Source organism: Pieris rapae, chromosome 19 (genome assembly GCF_905147795.1).
Source record: "Pieris rapae chromosome 19, ilPieRapa1.1, whole genome shotgun sequence".
In the NCBI taxonomy this organism is placed as follows: Eukaryota; Metazoa; Arthropoda; class Insecta; order Lepidoptera; family Pieridae; genus Pieris; species Pieris rapae.
In genome coordinates this window covers 7,853,357-7,874,767 of record NC_059527.1, presented here as the reverse complement: position 1 = coordinate 7,874,767, position 21,411 = coordinate 7,853,357, and the positions used below count along the sequence as shown (strand labels likewise).

The following is a 21,411-nucleotide window of genomic DNA, read 5'->3' as shown; positions in this document are numbered from 1 at the left end:
ATTACATCTTTGTTGTGGATTTTGAAATTAGTTACAGAAATACAATTGAAATTTAAAAGTCCCAGAGATCGTGCGTATGAAACCGGGCTGAGCACATGCAAAAATGAAACTTCCCCTCAATTGTAGCTTAGGGTCACGGGCATTTTTAATTTGTACTAAATATAATAAATTATACTTAAATTTAACTTAAAAGTACTCATTACAAAATGTATAAAATAACATAACTGTTCTAAGATAATCAATTAGTACTTCACTTTACGAGTTATTAATACTTACCTGCTTTGGAAAAGTTACCTTAATTAAACGTCATTTATCTCTGTTTATAGCTACGGTGCTACGCTCATAGAGCCGAGAGCTACGGCGCTACGAGCGGTATAATTTCGGAGCCTGCGCGCCCCGTCAGTTTAACTCTAGCCTTTGTTGTGAGTGAGTGTCCTTTACAGTTTTTAACTGTGGTTTAAACCTCGTTTGACGTAACTGATGTGATTTTAACCGGTGACGGATACGTGAGTGATTTTTGTGATTTATGGCAAGTGGTTTTGGTAAGATAATTTTATTTAATCGTATATAGTTTTGCAAAAATTTTCTACAAGAGATTGTTAAAGGTGCTAAACTCTTAAGATTATCGTGTTTTTGTTAACTTTCAAATACACTAAATGCGGCTTATTATGTCGCTTTTTACTTTTAAATACATAAAAATATCTTCTCGACTATTTATTCCTTTAATTAATATAGGTATTTTACAACGACTGATAAAATTTTCTATTTGAGTTTTTAACAGTTGTCTTTATCTTTTTTACTAAACCGTATAAAGCAAATTAACTTATTAAATTATAGAATTTTAATATGTTATTTTCAATATGAAAACCTTTAAACCTAATTATAAAAACATTTTTAATGGGAAGAAAATACATAGAAATAAAAGTAACAGTTAAAAAAATTAAGCTTAATTAAATACTTGTTAGTTTTATCTAAAATCTTACTATTTTAATTATTTACACCATTATACAATTTTTGGTTTGAGTTACGATTTCCAAAAGACAATAATTTTATAAATTTAATTCTGGTGACCATTATATGATTTGGATCAATCAAAGAAAATTTAAGTTTTCTTATAAATGATTATGTTAGTTAAGTACAATTTAGATTGCTTTACAATAAAAGGTAAGAAATGTTAAATACAGGTTTTTCATGTTTTATACGTTTTAATAAACCATACCTAATTATTGAGTGGCATTGTAAAAATCTAAATAAGAATATTTGAGAAAATAACAAAAATCCTTAAATACCTTCCTTTCACATGTACCGAAATCTTTCATAGATGTTATTTAATTACACATTTTTAATTAAATATATTGATACGTTTTCATATAAATCATAGTAAAAGTGCTTTATTATATCAATTAAATTCATTCCGAGTGCTATTAAATTGATAACATTGCTATTCAATAATTACTCTAAAGTGCAATTACGCTTAACAAGATACAATGGGATCTAATTTGGTACATAAATTGAACTTAATACATTGGATTTCTCGATTTATAAAGGACATACAAGAACAAACTATTCACTTCACTGAACAACAGATAACGTTATACCGTCAATTGTTTCTTCTTTGTTTCAATTAGTCCCACTCAATAAGTTGATGAGTATCATCTGATACTAAGCCTGATCGATGTTCTACAGAAGGTACAATAAAAATAATGAAAACTTTTTTGTTACAAAATGCTTTAATCTCGTATTAAAGTCCTGATTTTTAGCGATGATTTTTACCATAATTTGTTAATCATGGCTTTGATAATGTGGTTAGTAATCTTAGAGAATCTTTAATTATTATAGCTGTATGATGAATATATGTTAATAGAACGAAATGTGATTACATAATGATTGGTCTCTTTTTAATGGAAATAATTTAATTTCTAGCAGTATGTACAAATGTAAATGCTAGAATATTTAAAAAAACACACTTTAAGATTACGATGCGGTCACGTCAGCTATTTGATGCTTTATATTTATTTAATGCTGGACAAAAGTAAATGCTTTATGTAAATAGGTAGGTTATTACATAATTAAATGAAAATAATACTTTCATCAAATTCAAAAATTGTTTATTTTATAGGCAATATAGGTAAAAAAAATATAATTGTAATGCTTCTAATTTGACGTTAACTGCCAGTTCTCAAACATTGGGCGTAGAACAGAAGTGAAGAAATGGCAATAAACTCTCCACCTATTTAATCGCAAAGATTTTTGTTTTACACAATATTTGATGCAACCGTTACACCAAGTATTTTAAAAATTAACATTCTATTCCAAATTGATTTTTACAGCCAAAATATAACATCTAAAAGCGGCCAATTGCACACTGTATACTATTTCAGAAAATTATTCACTATTACAAATACGCAAATTCACAATTCCACCATCAAAATGTACTCTAGGTTTCGGCAGTTAAAACATAAAGTACGAACCAAAGCTATGTCGTAAGCGTTCGAGTTGATCCTTTTTGATGCAAATAACGTCAAAGCGTACTAGAGTACTGGCATATATATTGCATATAATATTTACTGTTCGTAATGAAATGTATGCTAACATGGTAAGTCTGCTCTTGCATGTTAATAAGACTAAAAAGTGAGGGTGTCTGTGTGGATATTATAGAATTCCTAATACGTATAATATTTTCTCTGATTTATGATTTCTTCAAACATGCAAAATCGGATCGTACAATAAAAGTCCGAATTGGTTTTCAAATGACAGCTACACACTCACGAATAGTATTAGTGTCCATGGGTCACAGTATTACTTAACATCAGATCAGCCTGTGGCCTTTATTTCCGGTTCTATAAACGTAATTAAAGGCAGAGAGGCAAGAGGCTGCTAGTCGTAGAGGCACAAAAATCCTCGTTATATTATTTTAATTCTATGCAGAAACTTTAAAATAATATATAAAGCCTTAATGTTCTTCAACAAACTTTGAACACATCTGACAAGTAGTTAGCTTAGTTTAGTTTCAAAGATAAAGTGAAAGACGTAAATCTATAATCTAATATAATACATATAATATTTATACAGGATACAATATATTATATTGTATCGAATGTCCATCTTTCAAACCGACTATTAAACTAAATTAAATTCGAAAATTGGTTGTTACAAATACCAATAGCATTTTATTTCACACGTCGTTATGAATAAAATAAACCAGTAAACAAAAAACTTAATAATTAATCTAAAGGTTAAAACGGGTGACCTAATCGCTTATAATGGATCTCTTTCGAGCCATCGATGCTAACAGCAACACAGATAGTTAAGTGCAAAGAAATACTTAATTTTAAATAATTATTTTATCCAAATTTTTCCGTGCTCGTCCGTCACCTAACACCGTATATAATAGTAAATAGGAGATAAGTTAGTTAAACTCTAATAACATAATATTTTTTTCACTAAAACTAGCTAAAACACAATTTTACTTAAAATGTCGAAATGTTTACGATGGCGCTATAGTTGATATAAGTAATTATATTTAGAAAATTCTTGGCAAAACGTATTATACATAGGTACTCATAAAAGGCTTTCAACCACCAGTAACTTAATCACAACCTTTTTAGACGTCGTAAATGTTACTTGTAAGAGTTTGGCGCCATTACACTTCTTCTACAAAGGATTAATCGTTCTAGTAATCACGTTGACATAGAAAACAAAATCAATTACGCAAAGTAACTTTCACCCAAAAGAGGCCTTAGAACTAAGTTTTAGAAGTATTTTTCCTCATTTCCTATCATTTAGAGAGACGTATAGAAATGACGACTTTTATGTTCCGAAAAATGAACGGGAAAGGGCTCGGCGAGTATTATGTATTGTCGGTTGAAATATAATTGGTAATATTTTTACAGAAAATTCATCCGTTATTAACAATTATGAAATATGGTTACAAATAATTTCATCTTCCTTGTAAACAAATGTTAACAGACTTTTAACCATAATTGTTTTTCCGGGAAACTGATCTGGATTTACAAGTATATCATAGAGATAATGAAATTTTCGGTGAACTTTTTTACTTTTTTTAACTTTTTATTTTGTAATATTATTATGTAATTTCCATATCTCGTCGTCAGCACTATGTCATTAAAAATGGTTTCAAAGTTATTTAAAATGAATGGGTTTTACATTCTAGAAAATTAAGTTATGATAAATCCCTCTAAGTCCAAATTAATTGCTTTCAAAAGGTTTTAGTAAGCGACAGCGACAAAGTTGTTTCAGAAAATTCTGAAAAAAAAAATGACTAAATAATTTTTTCCCTTTGGAGTAGAGTCTTAGGCCGTGGAGTCAAAGTGCACAGGTGCTAATTGGTAGATAGTACCGGTAATTCCAGAGATGGTTTTTCCTTGCTTAACGAATAAGTTTCGCAATACAGTGAGGAAACGCTGCCAGATTTTTATTTTTTATTATTACTATGAAGGTTAAGAAAAATTTTACTCTATATTTGATTTTACGATTAGTGATTTAATTTAATTAACGAAGAATTGATTTAAACAAAAAAGTTATACGTAAATATAGACATCCCTGACATATCTCTGACATATATTCACATTATCAGTATTAAAAAGTGTGTAAAGTGTAAATTCAATCTGTTTATATACCCCGTCTCTAAAGTATCCGAGACTAAATCTCAAATTAATCCCCTCTTCCTGATAACTTTGCTGGAACTAACTTAAACTAGAACTTGTACAAATCCTTACAAAATAAATGAAGTTTTTTCTAGTTTTCTGACTACGGAGATAACGCTAAGTTTAAATATTGGATCTGATTTAATTTGTTAAAGTTTCTATTGGTTTTCTTAATTCAATAGAATTATAGTAATTTCATGTATTTCTAATGCAATATGAGGTGTATATTATTAACGATACATTGAAAATTATTTATTTGTTTTAAAATGAGTATTGTTTGATGATTTGCTTTTTTAAAAGAGTACCGAGAGTTTTTTACGCCGGCTTTTTCTCTCGGCCTACACCCTCTGTCTTTGCCGATGAGTAGGGATGCCTACAGGTTCGAATTGAATGACATGGAATAACTGATACCTTGATAAACTTATGTTCCAAAATATATATTTTTTTAAGCGACCTGGTGATTCAGTTAGCAAAAGCCTCTATGTCATTAGGATGCTGTCCTTAGCTATTCCTACACCGATACACTGAAATTAAAATAACATCGCAAAGGTTTATTTTTATTTCTTTGTTTTTCAATTGTAACTTGTGATTGTTGCAATGATGTACCTGCATGCGTGTTATGATGGTATTTTGTGTAATATTTTCGGAGTCTACATATATGTATATTATTGTGTCTTATGAATAAATCAATTCAAATTCTAAAATATTTTTTTAATGTAGGTAACACAACAAAAGTTTAATAAAAAGAAAGGACAGTCAAAATATTCTAAATAAATTGTGACAGCCTATATATATATAGCAGCAAGCATCGGGTGGGTCCTGAAACAAGCCGCCATAATAAAAATAAACAAAATTAGTTAATAATAGATATTTGTCAAATCTCCGGATATGTGTGTGATGTGATTGCTTCCGTGTGCGGCCACAACGCTGTCAGTATCACATTTAATTGATACAGTATCGCATATTATATAAGTTGTCAATTTCACTAAAGATTTTGATCAATATTTTTTTACTTAATATATTATAACTATCTTCGGTCGTAATTGATTTTACTCAATCACCTTTTTTATTTTCTCACGTATATAGTAATTGTTAAACAAATCGAAATTAGTGGTGGAGTATTTTATTCTCTGCTCTTCTCGTTCGTTCTATTCCCTTGATTTGTGAACTGGCAAAAAAATAAATTGGCATTTAGTATGTACCTATTTCTTTATTGAAGTTCATAAGCGTACATTGTGTTACATAAATAAATAAATAAATTCTTCTTATTGTATATGTAATATGTATTTTTGCACTTCTTTCCTACCTTATGTAATTTAATAAATTTTATTCCTTTACTCACAGTGGTTGCCTGGAAGAAATTAATATATAAATAAATAAATAAAATAAATAGAAATGAAAATCGTGCTGCTGCAAATTTGCAAGGGTTTCTGTATTTATTTTATATAATATAAATATTATCTATATACTAGTAATACATAGATCAGTTTATGTTGTCACCAATTTATTAATTAATTGCGTACATAGATAATTAAATCTTGCGAAATAATAACAAATATACGAATATTTACAGGTTTAAAAGGAAGAACACTACTCTTAAGAGAGCGATAACGACGATAAATGTTCCCTAATTTATAATAAAGAAGCCAGACAAATTTATTTGTTAGATCTAGAAATTAGATATTAGGTCAGAGAGACATGTCAAAAGAAAAATAATATTACCCGAACGTCGAAGATCTCACAATCTCAATCCTATTTCTTTTTCAAATAAGACAAGAATGCTTAAGTTACTTACGTGGGTAAAATATTCCATAAAAGATTTTCTAGGCAATTGCTTTGCCGCATATTTTCGTACCTTGTTGTATTATATTTATTGCTGTAAATCTTTCTATATAAATTTAATAATAAATATTATCTAGAAACAATAGATTACCCTAAATGTATCCGTTTTTCCTAATGTTTTTTCGTCTCTTGTTAACGGCAATATGACATATTATATATATATATATATATGTTGTTGACGGTTATATGGGACCCGCTACTGTTCATACCCACTAAAACCCCACGGCGCCACCAGACATCGCAGGACACGGTAACAGACAACAGTAAACCAAAAACTTAGGTTCTCCAAATATACATTAAACGAAAAATTGTAAATTAAAGCACACCTATGTCCCATGCTACTAAAGAAATGTGATAAAATATTAATTTCCCAGGACACTTAGGACATTTAATAAGACAAATATTATATAATATATAATTAATATAATATTGATTTTTTTATGAAAATATTTTTAGTTTTAACCGTCCGTAACAGAATACTTTTCCTTAAATGACATACTGAAAGTATTATACAGACTATGTGACTGATAATGTAGCTATTATATTACTTGTATAGGAGTACGTATAAGTTGACAATCTGCTTATAACTTTACATAATCATTTGTCTATACTTTTTCGATAGTATTAAAAGATGTTTTTACGCAATTATTCTAATATATTCTTATTTTATGGCAAGAAAAATATCAACAAATTTTTATGTATTCTAAAATAAAAATGTATAGTAGATCCATTCCCTATGGCATATATAAGAAATAAAAGCATATTTTCATTCTATGGTCTGTAATGTTACAATTTCACAATATGCATTTCATAGGCTATTAATTAGTAAAATGATAGGTAATTGTAATAATAATTAGCTGCAAATGAGCCTTATAAAGGCTTGTTAGGGTACGTAATATCATATTCCTTGCGCTTTAATTAGGTGTTAATATGTAGCATATACATGTACTGTATTTTTATTGACACATCGATATCATTTCTTATCCACACTTACATCGATATCACTTCATCGACACACACTTACCTACAGAAAAACTAGTCTGTGTGTGTGAACGCAGGTAAAGGGTGGTACGTAGTGAGTGCGCTTTAGACCTTGTTATGAGATGCACATTTGTTTATGGTCGACTACATATTATAAGTGAATTGTTGCAAAACGTAAAATTAAATTAATTTAAAAATTGTGATTAATTTATCTACCTCACAAATATATTTATTAATGTCCCACCATAGATTAATACACATTTCCGAGTCTGCCTTCTTAGTTTTAAAAGCGTGGCTATTTCAAAATCGTCACAGTAACACCTCGAGAGAAGAGATCTAGATGTAGGCGAATATCATTTATATTCTATAACGATGAAGAGAGTGCCTGCGTATAGACGCATTCATTTGTTACATAGCCATTAATATTTCATTATTTCACTCATATTCTATTGTTGTATGCGAGTAGTTAATATACAGTAAAATAAATCCTCTAGTATTTAAAACTCCGATGACCCAGAACCCGTACAGAGGAAATAATTTATTATTAGACCATTCTCAGCCTGACAACCATCGACATCACCGAACCTAGGACAATGTTAGTTTGGTCACGGTGTTTATTTTTATGAAAATTCTTGTATAGCTTCAAACTGTTGTGCTCTTAGTTATCAATCAATTAATCGAAAGTTAATTTAAATTGGTTCAAAATAAAGCGCTAACTGTATTCCTATTATTGTCATAATTTTCTAAAATCAGTTTAATGGGTTTATTTATACATATTTTTATTACGTAAGTAGGTAGTTAAGAATTTCTCAGTGAATATTCAAGATTAATCCCAAACTGAAAGGATTACGGATATTTCGCCACCGAATATACACAGTACCGGTTTTCCGGAAGGTTAAAGACATTTTTCCTTCGCGTCTGTCATCCCTTTTATATTTACGATAATCGTGCGTTCACTGAAAATGTTACATACCTGGCCATAAGTTTTGTTACAAATTAAAATGCATTTTTTTAATGATGTTATATTACAATAGTATTAAAATTTATACCTACATATTTATTAAAATCTCAACAAATTTTTTAACACGAAGCCAAAGCTTTAATCTGTTTTCCACGAATCTATGGATTAACGCACTGTTTCCATGGGAAATGTCGCCACTGTTTGTTCCAAAAAGTATTTGAAATGACGTGTTCCAGATTCAAATATATTTTTTTTTTAATAAAAGTTTTTATGTAACAGTATTTATGGCCTGACTTGTTATATATACTAAGTATTAATATACTACGTAATAAAAATACTTTATTACGCGAGTAATTAGGAAGTATATAGAACTTTTCACACATATAAAACTTTTTACCAGATTTCATAAACAATGGATAGACCTCTTTACATAGTTCAATATATATTAAAGATCTTAACATACTAACCCTTGCTCCAGGGGTGAGACAGGAACGCGACTGTGCGAAGTATGACATCTCCTAGCTAGGATTCGTTTCCGTATTTTACCCTGAACCTCAAAGTATACATATTTTTTAATTTTGCATCTTCTTTGAATTTATCAAAAAGATGCTTCATCACCAACTAGGTCTGATAGTTTTGTGTCTTACGTATTCTGTTCCCTGAACGTGTTGGCTACCTCCCATTATTTCCTTTATTATACAACAGTTATAATTTACCCACAGGGAAAAATATCAAAGCATTATATTGTATAACTATACTTTTTTCAGCTCAGTGCAACGTCTTTGATTTAAGAGAAATTAAAGTTATGAATAATTTCGTTGAAAATATGTCAACAGAATACACGGCTGTGAATTTCCCACGCCTATACAGCTCGTTCACATAAATATATCTAAGCTAAATACATAAAACCCGGATAATTAGCGAGTGTAAATCCATCAAGTCGACATAGAGAATCGCTAATGAAACAATGTGTGTTTGCTCTCTACAACAGGCTCAAAGGGCATTCATTTGTCTGCTAATTGTATGTATTGACAGTATATTGTCATTACATCGTATGATTTAGTCTGAGTATACCATTATAACAATAGCAGAGCGGGCCTAATGGCTTCATCCTTGTAGGTTCGATCCTCAGCTGTGCACCAATGGACGGTAAAGAAGGTAAAAATGAAGGTAAAAATACGTCGTGAGGCAATCGGCTTGCCTCAGACAGAAAAATTCGATGGCGTGTGTCAGGTATATGACTGATCATCTTGCTTTAGATTGACAAATGATGATGCTGTTTTCATCATCATTTGTCACTCATACAGAAATCTGAGGCCCAAACATAAAAAAATTCTAGCAACACTGATACTTTACTTTATTTTATACCATAGTCATACAAAAGGTGAACAACAAATTTATTTCTTAGCAAGAATAGCCCAGGTAATAAAAAATTACACTAGTTTACGATGAAACAAGTCTGTATTTTTTTGGGAAATCACCAAGTAGATTGACGGTCCTAATAGAGATTCTATGGCCGAATCTAATTATTTATTAAACTCTACGAACCATTTATATACATTGTGTAAAAATCTATAATTTTGTATTGTTGTTGTTCACCTGGTAATACGCAATATAGACTTGTAATCCTTCAAGAAAAGATGGTACTATTTCGTAATAGGCCGGCAACGCAATCACTCTTATTAAGAGTGTCAATGCATGTTATCACTTAATATCAGGCGAGCCAGCCGCGCCCGTTTGTGCTCTGTTATATAAATAAATATAACACATTTTATAATTATTTACACTCGACATTTCAAGCTGCATACAGCAGTTGTGATTAACTATATTAATTTATTAACATATATATTATAAAACAAAACAGTTAAACAATATACAAAGCCAAATTAATAATAATTAATCTAAAGCAAGTTTGTACCACCATTGTATCGTATTCTTGCAAATAAATATTATCATTATCATTATCAAAACGGTTTACATATAAAAAATATATTTGATACATGGACAAAAATAAGTCTTCCCGCCTCTTCAAATATTTCCTCACGTCCTCTTTAGTGAGGAGGAAAATATAATCCTCATACTTATTGTTCTAATTAGAAAAATCCCGAAACCGTGTAAAAATATTAAGTATTGCTGACTTATTAAAATATTAATTCCACTAGAGTAAGTAGAAGTAGAGTACAAATAATATTACATTCCTTTATACGTAAATATTAATTTGCCGGGAAACTTCCACGTTCCAACGGGAGAAATTTTAATCAAGTAAAACCAATTGTCAAATTTAATAGCTATTTATATTATATTACAATTCTTTACTCAATTTCGTAGCAGATGAGAAATTCTATTATACGGAGACAATTTAAATTTTTCCAATTTAAGGCTATGAGAGAATTCGGGATAATTCTATTTTATATTACGAGAAAGCTTGATTGATATCTCTTATTTAACTACAATACGACTTAATCAGGTGGAAACAATATCAAAATTTCTAGGCCGAATAAAACTTTAATATAGTTAAATTTACAAATATATCCGATAAAAGTAATAATGACAACGTTTAGAAATGACATTTAAAGCAAACTACTGATATAGTATCGGTTACTCTTGGCCAGTATTGGTTCCTCATCGGAGATCGACATCGTGGAATAGAAATACAGATGTCATGTGGAACATGGTATAATGGTTGCAGCTTCAGATTACAAATATTGTACAAACAAAACACTTAGCGATTAAATAGTGCCTGAGCAAATATTGCCAGTTATTCTGGTACGTTCTACGCCCTTTATTTGAGAACTGGCAATTAATGCATTATTAGTTTATATGTCTTTTTTTAACATTCATGCGTGTAAATTGTGTAATCTAAATAAATAAATGATTTTGAAAAAAAAAAATTGTCGGAATCATTTATCGGAAATTAATCCTAATATATAGTAGGAAACATACATTTTACAAAATACATATAATAAAATTACCAGAAATGTTTGTGAAGCAGAAAAAAGCGATTGTTTTTATTAGATGTATTGAAATTTTATGATAAGTAAGTTGTTTAAAATATATACTATATAGCTTAATTTTATTAGGAAACACCATATGCAGAAACATATAATATATATAATTAAAGTGAAACAATCAAGAAATCAGCTCCAGTTTAGTCGATATATTTCATTCCAAAACATTGAGCTCTCTCGTACAATTTGATACGTTATACTGATATTTCGTTTATTACTCCACAACCTTTGCTGAAGCTATGAAGCTTTGAATGACATTTTTGGTCCTTGACATATCTTTAATAAATGAAAATATAACGAGCAATTCACTATTGTCATAATATTATGATAAGACTTAAAATTATAAACAGCCTTTCTTAAGTTAAAAGTAAAGTTATCGTAAATATATTACAACATTTTTTGGCAAGCGGCTGGATTGCATTTGGTCCTTTGGAAGATGAGTCGGGCGTTGGTATGGGATGTTAGTTTGTGGACACGTCTTCATTCCATTGGACAAGAAAAAATGCTTGGGCAGCTGCAGTCTTTCCTCCAACTTCCACTTTGTTCCCTTTGGAGTAAAAATCCTTGAGCTGTGAGGTTTAAGTGCTACTTAATGTAAATACTAATTTAAGTTGGCGCCTGTACCAGTAGTACCAGTACCTGGTAGTAGTAGTAAGGGTGACCCCAGACCTGGTGCTTTTATCGCTCAACGAATAAGTATCGCAAAACAGCGAGGTAATGCTTCCGGCGTTAACAATGCCACCACTTAAATATAGGTTAGACTTTATATAGGTAAAAAAAATAATTCCTTTTTTTTATAGAACAGGGGGCAAACGGGCAGGAGGCTCACCTGATGTTAAGTGATACCGTCGCCTATGGACACTCTCGATGCTAGAGGGCTCGCGAGCGCGTCGGCCTTTTAAGAATTTTTACGCTCTTTTCTTGAAGGACTCTAAGTCGAATTGGTTCGGAAATACTTCAGTGGGCACGTTGTGGAACCAGCTGTAGTAAACCAGAAGTATTATTTTATAATAGACGCAAATGTGTTAAATTTTTTAAATGTGTTAAATTTTTGCATCAAATACAATAAATTCTAATATATTTTGTTATATATATTTCTAGTTACGTTAAGGAAATGAACATGCTATATAAGATTATGATTAAAACACAAATTAATTACAACTTTGTAACGATCCGAACTCCAGACTTTTTTAACGAACATTAGTTTAAGTCAAAAGTTTTATCTAGTCCAAGTTGAACTATAAGTTGAGACAATCTCTAGTCTACGATTAATGGAATAAGGCTCTATTTAACGAGTCTCTTTCAGTTAGGTAAAGATTTTTCTACTCTACTCCGATATTTCATCGTAAAGCGTATGATTTTTAAAAACATCCTAAGTTCATATGTTGCTTGCTATATTATTAGTAATAAGATCTAGGCATAGGTATATATTTTTTTAGATTATTTAGTTGTAGGATATTTGGTGTATTTATTATTGTGTCGTTCTATCGCATTAGGAGTAACTGTTTAGATAGAATTATGACGTGGATATAAATAAATAAATAAGTTATTTGTAATCTCCATTAGGTGTGGCTGGCACATGCAACAAAATTAACGTATGCAATAAAATAAATCCAACATTGTTGACGGCAAAATAAGCAGAATACTATACACTTAGAATGGTTTATTTGAGAGTAAAAATAATTATTTAAAATCTTGATGATAAGAAGTAAAATAATTTTGTTATTTAGGTATGCCTTTAACTTTGACATAGTTTTTTATGGAGGAGGAAATTTTAAAAATATATTTTAAAAAATATACGTTTTACGTTAAAAAATATACGGCGAAATGGAGTTCACGTATTAAATATTTTTCCATACGTACGAAATGTCAATTCTGGCTCGAACTCCTTAACTCCAAAAGTCTGCTGAAAATATGCTAAGTCATTTTGCTAATACACCTCTAAGTGTTAGTATAAAATAAATAAGTATTAACCGTCATAAAGCAGGTACGAAAACTGCCCACTAGATGTCGTTGTTAACATCGACATGTCAATTTATCACAAGTAAATTACTATCAGCGCAATGTTGACATGAGCAATTCTGATTAATTGCCTGCCTCTCCTGTCATGACTCCATATCAATCGAGATGTTACCAAATTGATTTTATGTTGACGATATTTCAACGTTACATAATGTATCATTCAAATCGACTACTTTTGAAATAAAGTTTTTATCATGTATGATTTGGTTGTATTTTTCTCATCAACGAAGACATCAATTTTTTTAAATTATTTTTAAGGAAAGTACTTCTTTTATTACCTTGCGGTAGTTATGCAATTGTTCATCAAACATTCAACGGAAATGTTTAAAACTTTTCACTTATTACCTTAGTAACTTGAAAAATGTCTTATATCATTAAAAGTCGATTTGTCTCCGAACTCAGTACATTCGTACTCGGCGCCGGATATTAAGCGAAGCAACCACGAGCAAGGATTTTGTCATTTTCAATGTGTGGCAGAAGCTTCTAAAGAATTCATTTAAAATATATACTTACTTTCTAAAAAGATAAAAAAATTGTTTTATCAAGCTATTTAAAAAAATAGCTTTCACTCGATTATTATCATAAATCGCTCTCATAAATATACCTTAGTATTAAGTTGAAGAATAACGAGAGAATCGTATGTTTAATCCCCGATTGTGGATTAGTGTGCGCATTGTTAATTATTGTTGTAAATGTTATTTGGGAGAAAAATAAAATAAAAATTATTATTATTATTTAACGATTACTGGTATTAGCTCCAAACATCAACGACGCGAGTTAGATACGCGTGGCTGACCGCCATATTGAATTGTATATTTTAATTCACGAAGAAAAAACAATATTGATTATTTATTTATTTATTTTGTACTCCTACAGCTAACACAAAATACATATAATAGCAAACAAATACACCGAGAACATAGCCACAGATGGAATACAATATGATACATTATAACAAAAAGATTTTTAAAAGGGAACAAACAAACAAACAAATTAAGATTATATATTGAAAATAACTTCACAGCAATAAAATATATTATTATAAATGTTCTATAAAACAAAAGTCATCCAATCAAGTTGAAACAGTATATAATCTTATTAAAACTACCAAAGAAACAGTAAAATAGTACACGAACAATAATTTGTCGTAACAAACATATAACAAGTCCACTTACCTATCTCAAAAACAAGGCAATATCCAAAAGTGAAGAATCGCCTCAAATTTATAATCATAAATCCAAAGAAGCTAGTCATCTCCAATAATATGATCCATTTTAGGGGCGAGCGCCTTTGGCTACACTCAGCGGAAAAGTGCCAGCTTGATGTATGAAAAATGTTCAGCACTTTTCTTATTTAGTCGCCATGTATTTTTCTGAGACATTTGTTAATCTAGGCTAGGGTTTAAGAATGTGCTTTTTTATTTTAAAGTGAATACAATTTGAATTAAGATCTATAAATCTTGCTCTATGCATCGCGTAAACTTGGAGACACGCCAAATTTATTTAGCCATTTCAATCGATGGTCATTTTATTAGAATTGTGAAATTTTGGTAGACATCATATACAAAGCAGCTGCATGACTTGATTCTTTGGCGTTGCGTAGAGATGTGGTGTCACTCTGTATCTTATACCGTATTTACCATGGAGAGTGTTCAGAGGAGTTGTCCGGCTGCTGAGTTTAATCATCGGACGTCGAGGCAGAATACGATTTTTTTTTGTTTTTTTTATAGAACACGGGGAAAACGGGCAGGAGGCTCACATGAAGTTAAGTTAACGCCACTCATGGACACTCTCAATGCCAGAGGGCTCGCGAGTGCGTTGCCGGCCTTTTAAAAATTGGTGCGCTCTTTTCTTGAAGGATCCTTACGGTCCTTTGATAAAAGAGCGTACCAATTCTCAAAAGGCCGGCAACGCACTCGCGATCCTTTAGGCAAAAGTTCAATTCGTTCATCCGCCATAAATATAAAAATTAAAATTATCGAATATATTGTAATCAACGATATCTCTTAAAGCCTTTCCATATGTAATCACAATATTCATTTCATTAATCAACAGTAATTTTAAAATAAATTAATAAAGAGACGAAAAATATGAATAGTCATAGTCATAGTCATAATATCTTTATTCATTTAGGTAAACATGTACACTTATGAACGTCAAGAAAAACAAATTAAATTAATCGTAAATTTACATTTACTACCAGTTCGCAAGTCAAGGGCGTAGAGCGGGTAAGAAGAACTGGCAAGAAACTTTCCGCCTCTCTTTTCAATCGCCAAGTTTTTAATACTATATTAAAGACAGAAGTGTGAGTCATATCAGTAATCGTACTGCGACTTGTCTGCAATTTGCTAGTCCCCTTTGAAGAGTGCATTATCGTGATGGAAGACATCTTTGCCGTGGATAAAATCCGCACTAATGATGTATAAATTACTGCAATTATTATATTACAAATACAATTAGACCACTTAAAATGGCACTTTTGAACGTTAAATAAAATATAAAAATGATTCTAGTTGCCCCTTCCAAAGATAGTTTTGTGTGGAGGGGAATGGACAAGAAACACACACACTTGCTCTTTTAAAATAGGATGAACAATATTTGTGTACATTAGTTAAATAATTATATGTAAAGAAAATGTTCTCCCAGAATAACATTACTATACAGTTCTATTGTTGTAATGTTAGTATACTCACATATTTACAAATATCGAAACTGTAGAATATACATTAAAGAGTAATAAAAAACAATAAAACAATATGTGTGATAAACCTAAAATAATGCGTTTGTAGTATTATTTAACAAAAAACAAAAATACGTAAAATTAGATCCGCAACCAACTGATTTTGTCAAGGAAAAAGGTTTATAAATAAACAATACAGATCTTTTTAAAAGCATTTGAACAGTTATACAAAAGCAATGAAGAAAAATCACTCCTAATTCATTCGTAGTGTGAACATTAGAGAATATGAGCAAAGCCACCCGACAGTATCCATTTACGAACGTTTGGATATGTGCCATGCATCCTGTGACCTCATTTGTGACCCACAGGCCCTCTGGAAGGTTGTTTTATCACCTTTGTTCCGAAAAAACTCCATTAGCTGATTGTAATGGATACTAGGGGCTTCCTAATATCCGTGTGAAATATTACTGTGACGTAAATATGCACTGTATTTTTATTTTAGCCTTCGAAATAAGAATCTTCCAGCTCACCCTGACCTGTGGCACCTCTTACCAACTACTGGCTTTCAGCTGCAGCAGGGCTTCTTCTCCGACGATGTCATGATTATAAGATAAAAAAATAAAATATATGGCATTACAAATTTCATTAAGTCACATCAATTATTGAGAATACAGAAAAACATATCTAAAAAGTTATGAATGTGAAATATGTAAGTTATGAATTAATTCGAGATAACAACATGTTTTGATGACAATATACATGCAGAAAATCTTGAATTGATATTCTAATAACATATTGAGTATATAGATTCGAGAAACACATTGACTCTAAATACATCTGTAGTATGTTAGCATTCCATATGTGTCAATATATAAATAACATGCCTACACTGATAAAACAGTGTTCAAAAACAAAATACTTTTCCAGGAGTATTTCCCTTGAGTCTTCCAAACTATACGTGCATGGCATACCCATGATCTTTATGTAGTACTATTATTTGATGATTTCATGGACATACACTATCTAAAAATATGTCTACCCTTGACCCGATTGTCGTATAATGCCTTTTATTATTACCAAGTTCGCGAACCTTATTTAAATCGAATGCGGTAGAGAAGTAACATCTGCAATATATATCACGAGTAATAACTTTTGCAGTCTCCGTGTAATTTAATACTCTGCATTTAACTCGTTTTTCGCGGCACATAATAGTTTTAATTTTATCTTTATGGTTCTACGAAGATATACTGATGTATTGAATGCACAAAAAATTGTTACAGACTATCTCTATTATGTGACTATATTGCACCAAATATAATTTACGTATTTATTTCAATTAACTACAGAATTAAGTTTAAATATTATATTAGAATAATATAAACCTAAAACCTTCTAATATCTAGGATCATTTGTCAATCTAATAGGTAAGTAGATGAACAGGTAGGATGCCGTCAATTTTTTGGGCTTATACAAGCCGGTTTTCCACGATGCTTCCTTCATCTTTCGAGTGAACGTTAAATAAATATAACACACTAAACTAAAATAAATAAATTACGTCAGTGGCTAATATTGTGCACAAGATGGGTTCGATTCGATATCATAATTTAGCTCCCGACAAGGCAAAGTCTTAAAAAATATTTTAAGATTTATTTAGTTTACTGAATATCACAAATAATAAAATATAACTTTTGAAAACTACTGTGATTTCTAGTAACAATAGCAGCATTCACGTCGGAAGAAGAAAAAATTATTTGACTAATTGTATGTTGGTTCATGTTGATGACTCCATTTAGCCGCAGTTAATTGATAAAATAGTTTGATGCGGGTTCTGAGTCCAAACTGTTCACTAAAGCATTCACCTACAATGAATTAAGTTGTTTCACTAAGAGCCTGTTTCACAATGTCCGAATAAATTCCAAATAAGCTATTTATTACTTATTGGTACTTATTAACTAGTGTTTGTTGCGTTTCACGACTGTCTGATAAAACGTTTTACTTTATAACACACTTAGGGCCTGTTTCACAATGTATGGATAAAGTTCCAAATAGCTATGCAACACATAAATTTTGAAATATATTTGAAAGATAAAAGACGAATGCGCTATTTATATATATATATTATTTATCCATACATTGTGAAACAGGCCCTAAGTGTGTTATAAAGTAAAACGTTTTTGCATTTATTTGTAATTAACAACTCATAATCATCTGTTTTATTCGTACAGCATCTTATAACTGTAATTAAAGAAAGCATTTGCAAGGTCCATATTGCAATCTAACCTAGTTAGTAGTGCTTTCATCGCGTTAAACCAATTACTAATTTCTCTCTTTGAGTCTGTAAATCATATCTGAAAATCGTGGTTAGCTGTATAGTAGGATCTGGCGCGAATTATTATCCACCACCAATTTCGGCTCTGCGCCGTGACAGAATTATACAACTTTGTATTCTTTTATGGTTATATCTGTGACTGGATCAGTCCATCTCTAACAATCTTTTACCTTCGATGTTGCCAATCACGATGACCTCTACGGTTTCGTCATCGCTACGCATTATGCGTACAAAATGATAACGTTGTCGGCATATGGTTGGTAAACGGGTTTTAATATGGAGATGAGTATGCATCCATGCATTGGTGCGTTAAGCGGTTAACGGTATACTTAACATCAGCCCCAGAACCGCTTTACAAAATCCTTTGTCTTTCTCAAATACAAAGGCGTGGATGAATCAAGCAGCCCTGTTGATTGGAAGCGATATCATCCAGGCAGCAATAAAACAAAAAAAAATTACAAAGAACACTTAATTATAAAATTAGCAAACTTAATCTACAATAAAATCTGATCTTTCGGTCCATGAATCAGTCAAAATGCAGTACAAAAAATAAGAAAATTTCAGTAACCGCATTATTGAAGGCAATGCTGAAATCAAGTTGAGTGACAACAGCGAGTCGTTTACCGTCGTTGGCGGATGTTATCAGAAACATTAACTAACCAACAATAGAATGAAGAAATAAAACAAAACAAAAACTTATAACAAATATATTTTTATTTTTTTAACAAAACATTAGCAACGTATTTTGTTTTATGATATGATCTGGAAAATTTTACACTATAATAGATTTTTTTAATGTCTTCGTCAAGACGTCGTTGGCGGATGTAATCAGAAATATTAACTAACCAACAATAGAATGAAGAAATAAAATTAAGCTTATAACAAAACATTAGTAGGGTATTCTGTTTTATGATGCGATTTGAAAAAAATTACACTATGATAGATTTTTGTAAATGACTTTCTTTCAAGGCAATTTACTTTAATCATGTTTAAGTAACACGTTGTTAAAATAAGAATTATAAAAAAGGTATTCGAGCTGATGAAATACCTGTCAAAAGTATTGACATGTGCGTCAATACTTTAGTAGTAAAAATTATAATTTTATATTCCAGCTCAATTTACATTTTCCAAAAATTACAGTACATAATAATTAGCAAATTTAAGCTCTCGACTATTTTATTTGATTATTTAATTACGTATTGTTATAATATTGTTTACCGTAATATGATATGACGATCATAGTGTTCTTCCATCAAAATTTTTTCATGGGTATGGATAGTGCTTTTAACTTGCGTATCGCAACAAAAAAGCATTTTGATCATCGTTATGATTTTTAATTGAAATGAATTGATTTAGGACATATCCATACCGACGATAATCACCTACCTTCAGGACTTGTTTTATAATACGCTACAAAGTTCTAGTCATCTAGTTCTACTCTTTTATCTTCAATAATTCATAATTAATTGAAAAATATAATTCATTGCTCATTTAAATTTATCAATAAACAACAAAGCTTCCAAAACTCAGTTTTGTATCGCGCAGCCCGGACTTACAATTACCAATATTTAAAGCCTTCGCTTGTTTAAGCTATCGCGGAATATGGTTACACATAATAATACACGGAGCATTCATTCGGTTTTATGTATTATTTTTGTTAACTGTAGTATTACGAATAAATTAAATGTACAATCACTCCTGATATTCAAAAAATTTAAGATATAAATATTAAATTATCGCCATGTTTTGAGTTGTACAAGTTTTCTTTAGTATGTAACTACTGCATAATATACTTGTATACTTAGTAATCTATCTTAGTAACTATATTTGATCATTTCGAGAGATATATACTATATACATAGTAAATATCTCTCGAAATGATCAAATATAGTTTACTTTCACTTCCATACTATGGACTCATTAAAAACGCATTTTCTGTCTCGATACGATACTTTTCAGACTTTTATTTCCTGAATAGTATTTTAATGATAAAAACATTTTATTTTTCAAGCAATAGTTGTTATTATATGAACAAATATTCATTAAAATATCTGAATTAAAAATTAATATTCTCCATTGTTTGTATTTTAATTGAACACATTAATGTCTTGTAAGGTTAAGGAAAATGCTCTAATGATACAATTCTATTCTTGTCACAATGAAGCGTCTTATAAAAAGAGGCATTCAGGAGACGAAAAACAAGAAAATCCGAAAGTGTCGCTTCTAGTTTCCGCATCATTAAGCGTACTCAGGGGAAAGTTGACAAGTTTTGTTGTCTTGTCAGAGTTCAACTTGGCTTTTGTTTCAGTTAACATTGTTATGTGATAAAAAATGAATTATATTTACGCACAAATACATTTAATTCAATTAATCGATACGCGAATTTCTTGATATTTTTAATGACAGCCAGTCTATTATTTGAATGAAAAATCTAAAAAAGAGGCTGATGATGTCAATTATTTATTACAAATATTGGCGCATTCATACTCTTTTTCGATATTACACATATTATATGTACTTAAAGGGGAAGATACTCGGGACTTTATTATTACTCCTGTAAATTCAAATCGTATTTCACACTTACTATGATCAGTACTATTGAAAAATAAGAAATACCTAAACAATTTATTGGTGCTACTACTAAAATGGGTGAATTCAATAAACTACACCTCGTAACATTAGTAACATAGTATTAAAGCCATTTATTGAAACACGACAAGCGTAGAAGTAAAAAGTTATTTTTAATAAACTAGACTTAGTTCTGAAGTCAAAACAAGATCTAGTTTCCAGAACTCACAAAATAATCTCTATCTGACATCACAATGTGTCAATTTATATATATAGTGATTATGCAATGTGTTAATTTATTTTATACTTGATTATGAAGATGCATCTCTTTACTATACAATGCACAGAAGGCAA

General features: G+C 30.4%; 1 protein-coding gene across 1 annotated transcript in view; it reads left to right on the top strand.

Moving 5' to 3' along the window:
* The first annotated feature begins 430 nt into the window (after positions 1 to 430).
* The window catches only part of LOC111004001 (connectin-like), a 70,276-nt gene continuing 49,295 nt past the window's right edge, over positions 431 to 21,411 (top strand). The window contains exon 1 of the mRNA XM_022274803.2: positions 431 to 542. The gene's annotated coding sequence lies outside the window, so the exon portion shown is untranslated. The remainder of the gene's footprint in view (positions 543 to 21,411) is intronic.